A 6,697-nucleotide genomic window follows, 5' to 3' on the forward strand; every position below is an offset into this window, starting at 1 on the left:
TATTTAAATATACATTGAAATGATGGTTCCTGAGTGAAACGTAGTATCTTTATTAGGGCAACTCATAAAGGGCTTGTTGACTGGGAGAAGTGTTTCACATCACCCTGTGCATGACAGCAGACTTGTCTGGGCTCTAGTCAGAAATGCAGGGCTGAGGAAAGAATGCTATGCATGCCGCAATGGAGACCTGAATTCTAGCCCCTGCTTGACCATTAACCACTTGGATAATATCAACTACTTGGACAAGTCTCTTAACCTTTCCAGGCCTAACTGTACGAACTAGTTAATCTCAAAGTTTCTTTCAAGTCCTAGTTTTCCACCACTCCATTCTGATATCTCAGAAAGATATTTTGCATACATTTCAAAACAATGCCCATCCCTATTATAATGCCATTAATAAAGCTGGTTCTGCCAACTTTGAGCCTAACCCCTGAGCAAATAGCAGCTTGAATGTTATATCAAGTGATCATCAGAGGAAAAATAGCTGAGATTTTGACCTCACTTCTTCGTTTTTTGTGTGTGTGAGAAATATTGGCCCTGAGCTAATATCTGTTGCCAATCCTCCCCTTGTTGCTTGAGGAAGATTGTTGCTGCTGCTAACATCTGTGCCAATCTTCCTCTACTTTATGTGGGATGCCGCCACAGCATGACTTGATGAGTGGTGCTAGGTCCACACCTGGGATCCAAACCCATGATACCTGGGCTTGCTGAAGGGCAAGTTCATGCTGGAGCGCATGAACTTAACCACTATGCCACCAGGCCAGCCCCATTGACCCCATGTCTTTTTTTTTTTTTAAAGATTGGCACCTGAGCTAACATCCACTACCAATCTTCTCTCTTTTTTTTAAAGATTTTATTTTTCTCCTTTTTCTCCCCAAAGTCTCCCAGTACATAGTTGTATATCCTTCGCCGTGGGTCCTTCTAGTCATGGCACTAGGGACGCTGCCTCAGCGTGGTTTGATGAGCAGTGCCATGTCCGTGCCCAGGATCCAACCGGGCAAAACCCTGGGCCACCGAAGCGGATGGCACGAACTCAACAACTCGGCCATGGGCTGGTCCCTGACCTCCTTTCTTAAATAGATATGTTTGTGGTTGTAAGCTAGCTAGTGGTTTAGTCAATATTACACTACAGAGTTATTGCTAAATTCTCCTTTTCCCCAGATAATGACCAAAAATTAAAGTTATAGCATAAATTATTACCAGTCAGTAAGATTCTGAATTTATCATAACTGGGTAACAAATATTATATTAGAGTTCATTTTAGACCAAAAAAAAAAAAAGATTCTAGTCTCATTGATTGAATTATAAAAGGTAAAGAGGAAAAATGCTGCCTGAAAACTTTTAGCTTGGTAAATATGTATCTAAGATTGTGGCAGCCACTTACGGCAGAGGGGGATGCAGGATAGCATGGTAGTAAAGAGCCTGGGCTCTACAGCTGTACGGCTAGATTTGAAGACTGACTCTACCACTTACTGGCTGCAGGACCTGGTGAAGTGATTTAATCCCCCTGTCTCTCAGCTTTCTCGAATGTAATAGGGATAACACTAGTACAGAACTCATAGAATTGTTATGACGATTAAATGAATACATGCAAAGCACTTACAACACCACTCCCTACAAGTTAGCATTGTTATTATCATCTTTAGGAACTGAAATGGGGAGAAGGGGAGCTAGTCAGGACTGGAAGGCAAGCTTGGTCACATCAAGAAAGAAAAAGACGCAGAAAGCAAGTTCAGAAATGGGGAAGATAGTACTTTCCACGTCTGCTTCCTATATTGAGTATTCTCTGCACATGACTATAATACTCTTGAATAAAACTCTTCACTATTTGCATGCGCGTGCGCGTGTGTGTGTGTGTAGTATTTCAAAGTGATTTCACATATATCATCTCATTTGATTAACAGCAATCTAGGGAGGTAAAGTCTCTCATGCACCCAGCAAACACTGCTGAGTCTCACAGAATGTGGGTAGGGCAAGCACAGGTGGACCCTGAGAGCCCCAAGGCACAGTGCAGGAGAGCACAGCAGAGCACAGCAGACCATCCATTCCCACCTGGATTCTGAGAAGTGTTGCTGGGCTCTTTGTATGTCACCGGAGATGGGATGCAGAGCTATTTAGTTTCCCAAGATGATCTCCTCACACATTTCCTGAAAGTACTATATTTGATCATCATATCTTCACGTTCACTGACTATACTTCACGTTCCTTGGCAGTAAGCATATCTTGCATGCCTTCCCCAGCCTTAGCTATGTGTCAGAAAGTGGCCATTTAAAGCACTTTCTCTGTTTAGCTCTGATACTTGTATTGCTGAGTTTCGTTGTGCTTTGTTTGTTTTTGCTATGGTAGCAAGGCAATATTCTATAGAACAGTGCCACAAAAATGTTTCCAATGGAATTAGGGGACCAGTAGAAAATGGCTATATGGTGATAATAGTGAATACAGGTACCTGAGGGGCACTGTAGATATTAAACCAACTTGCTATTTTTCCTGTTTAACTTGAGGGGTGACTCAGGGGTCTCGAGGATTTGTGAGCTTCTTCTCCAGAGGATTTGTGAGCTTGTTTGCAGAATAAAGAGAATGCCTTTGGGGAGGCTGCGATCAGGAATGGCAGGTCCCCAGCAGCTCCTGAAGCCCAGGAGTCAGATTGCCCAGGGGCTTATCAGAGCGACCCCTTTGTTTCCCAGAAGCTCCTCTTGCCAAACCCCTTAGTTCTGTAAAACCCTCCTGCTTTCTGTTCTTGGGGAGGCGGATTTGAAAGAACCCAGGCTCCTGCCTACACCTTTTGGCCAATTCCAATAAACCATTCTCCATCTCCCAGCACTCATGTCTCAGTGTTTGGTTTGCTGTGCTTCAGGCACATGAATTTGAGATTGAAGGGTTCAGTATCAACAGGACATAATCCCTAGCCAAATAATACGAAATATGTATCAGTGAAGTTATTGGCTTATATTATTGATTAAAATAATAATGAACATTGACGTTATATGTGCCTGGCAGTATGCCAAATGTTTTATGTGAATTTAATCATCAGGATACTATAGTATGCAAACAATAGGAGCTCCATAAATATTTGTTTAGTAAATGAATCTATGAGGTAGGAATTACTTTTATCAATTTTACTAATGATGAAGATTAGGTTTAGAATTTTAAGCTTTGCCTAAGGTCATATAATGCTTAAGTAACTAGCGAACCTAGTCTGTAGACCCCAATTTGATTACAGCACAGCCAAGTGTAGTGGTTCAGAGTGGGAACTTTGGAGCCAGCCCGATCACCTAGTTTTGAATCCCAGCTCTGTCACTTACTAGCTGTGTGACCTTGGGGAAGTTGCTTAACCTTTTTGTGCCTCAGTGCCTTCATCTTTAAATTAGAAATAATTCCAACCTCCCAAGATTATTGGGAAGAGAATTAAATGAGATCATACATGCAAAGCACTTAGAACTGTGCCTGGCACTCTATAACTGTTTAGTAAAGCCATATATTACATACCAATAGGGCTTTCTAATTTGCAAAAGAAATTTCCATATATTATCTCATAATATCCTTATAAGGTAGGTAATAGTAATTATAATTAATATAATAGTATGTCACTTAACCTTCACAATAATCCATTTTATAGATTATAAGAATCAGGCTCAGAAAGGTTAAATAGATTGCTCAAGATCACAAGCAAGCCGGTAGCTGGCTCCTGTTAGGAGAAAGTAGAATGAAAGGTTAAAGATGACTAACACACTCTGTCAACTCTTATAAATCAGAAGGGAGTAGAGGGAAGACAGGTAGGAAAACAACAGCTCATTCAAGACAGAATGAAGCCATGTGTTAAAAGGGGTGCAGGTTACACACTGAGGAAAGCCAGAGGAATCCATGGATTCTGTCTGAAGGTGGTATGTTTGCCTAGAATCATCCCAATGGCACCAGACGGGGTCAGACACTGTTTCATGATAATGAAACATAGTGAGTTTACTTGAAGTCAGAAAAGTTTGAAGGTCTGGAAGTAGCAGAACAAGATGGAAAGAAGTTTCCCAAAGAAAACTTCAAAAAAATGCCTAGGCAATCATGGCCACTCCCACACATTTCTGGATGTGGGAGGGAAACAGTGACCCTCATTTCAACGGACAAACGAAGTATTCAGTACCGAGGATAACGTGAACAATGCGATTATTCTGAAGAAATTCCCCTATCTGCTTGAGAAGATTCAGAATATGTATCTTCCTCCCTTTATCTTCAGCTTTGATGCTTTGGAACCCAGTGGATCCATTTCTTCTGGAGTCAGTCCTCCCATTTGGAGGCCAAAAGGTTATGAGATCTCTCTTTCTCCTCTCTCAGGGTTTGCACTCTTCTAGCAAGGTCTTGCCAATCAATGAGATACAATGATGCAGGAAAGATATTTCTGTCTCCTTGGCCTGACCTTGGTGCTTTGGAAAACAGAAATTAAAGATTTCATTCCATTCTTGGATGGGGTGTAGCAAAGGACTAGCGGAAACTTTGATGAAGTAGAAACTTGTGAATTACTAGGAATAAACTATTTTCAGATAGGTCTTCCCTATTTCTGTAGACTGGCCTGTTTCTGGCTCAGTTCCCAAAACCAGATCTTATTTAATATTAGGTTATCTCCTAGCCAAGTTTGAGAGTATGAAAGCTCTAGGATTCATTATGATTGACTAGAATTCTCGAACCTAATATATCTCAGATATAATACTCAAACCAGATTTTCTGAGATTCTTCAAGCTCATTCTCCTAAATTCAAACCAAATCTCCACTAATTGAGGGAAGAGACATATTTAATTATTAAGCACCTAGCATTTTGCTCAATGTTGGGGGTGGGGAACAAAAATAAAACATGGAAAAGAGTAGTACAAACTCCAAAATGCCTTAAAGATCTCACTGGAGACATAATTCAAAGTCACATTAAATAATTGCCTAACAACACAAACAGAATGTAACTAGATACCTAAATGTATGGATAGTGCTACAGGATCTGAGACTAAGGCAAGAGCAATTTGAACCAAAGATGTGGAGCAGGAAGTTACATTTATGTTGAGGATTTATAAAACAATGGACTGGAGTAAAGGGTTTATTTGGGAGAATGAATACTATAATTCTGTCCTCTCCTCCCTTACGGTGCTTTGGATGTCACTCTCGCCCATTTCTTAGCACATTGCCTGGCACACAAAATGAACACATTGAAATAGGCATTCAAGGCTTTCCACAACTGAGTCCCATTTTACCAATCCAGCCTTGCCGCTACTCAGTCATTCGTTCAACAGATCTTTATTCTACACGCACATGCTTCAGGCTCTGTGGTAGGTATACAGCATTCAGAGAAGAGCAAGACATATTTTCTGTCCTTAAAGAGTTTAGACAGACAAGGACAGCTATGATACAGTAAGATAATCACTCTAAGAGTTATGCATAGGGTATTGAGGAAACCCAGGGCAGAAACACTTATCTTGGAGGGGGGAGCAGGTCAAAGGAAGTTTATTAACTTTAAAGTGATGAAAAATAGACTTTTAAAATAAAGCTTACTAAACTTTATAAACTTACCTTGAAGCCACCATTAATAAACCATTTTCAGATGGTGTCTTCCCTATTTCTGTATGCTGGACTTCTTTCTGGCTCGGTCTCGAAGATTAGATCCTACATAATATTGGGTTCCCTCTTAAACAAGTCTGAGTGTTTGAAAGATCTAGGATTTATTAAGATAGATATAACCCGCAAATCAGACAAAGTACAGCAGTTTCCTAGCTGGATTAATATAGTGGCAACGTGAGGAGAGACTGGAGGGATGGAGTTTAGTTAGGAGGCTGTCGCAATAAGCCGATAAAAGTGGTAAAGACTCCAACCGATAGTAGAAAGAGAAAAGGGAAGATGAATGTTTACACAAGTCAGCGGCACATGGGTTTCCAATTCGATGTTATATCCAACCTTAAGATACAGTATTTGAACATTAGCAATGATTATGGCAACAATCCTGAACTTTAACAGACTATTATAATGATTGATTTATTGAAATTTTTAAAATTTACTGACATTTTTTAAATGTCAAACGGGGGAGAGATGAACGATAGGAGTGGCCGGAGAAGCAGCCTCAGTCAGGAGCAGGGACATCCTCCTTGAAGATCATTACCCTTGAGGTCTACCTGAGTTTGCCCTGAATAGTGTCTGATGTGTCTGGATAGAACAAAATCTAACCCCCATAGCATGGGTCACCAGACTCCATTCCCTAATTTCAAACAAATTCAATTCAACAAGTATCTACTGAGCACACCTACATTCTAGCACACTACTAGATTCCTGTAAAGTTACCATAGATAGATTTGTGTGTGTGTGTGTGTGTGAGGAAGACTGGCCCTGAGCTAACATCTGTTGCCAATCTTCCTCTTTTTGTTTGAGGAAGATTGCCACTGAGCTAACATCTGTGCCAATCTTCCTCTATTTTGTGCATAGGATGCCTGCCACAGCATGGCTTAATGAGCCATGACCAGGATCCAAACCTTCGAATCCTGAGCCACCAAGCAGAGTGCACAAACTTAACCACTATGTCACTGGGCCAGCCCCGACACATATTTTTAAAATTAGTTTCCATCCTTAAACAACTTGCTATTTATTCAGAGTAACAAAATATCCACTATATGTAAGACCATTAGAAAAAAATAGAATGTAAGTGCCAAAGGTATGGTAAAGACAAAACTTGCCTTCT

Source organism: Equus quagga, chromosome 2 (genome assembly GCF_021613505.1).
Source record: "Equus quagga isolate Etosha38 chromosome 2, UCLA_HA_Equagga_1.0, whole genome shotgun sequence".
Classification (NCBI taxonomy): Eukaryota; Metazoa; Chordata; class Mammalia; order Perissodactyla; family Equidae; genus Equus; species Equus quagga.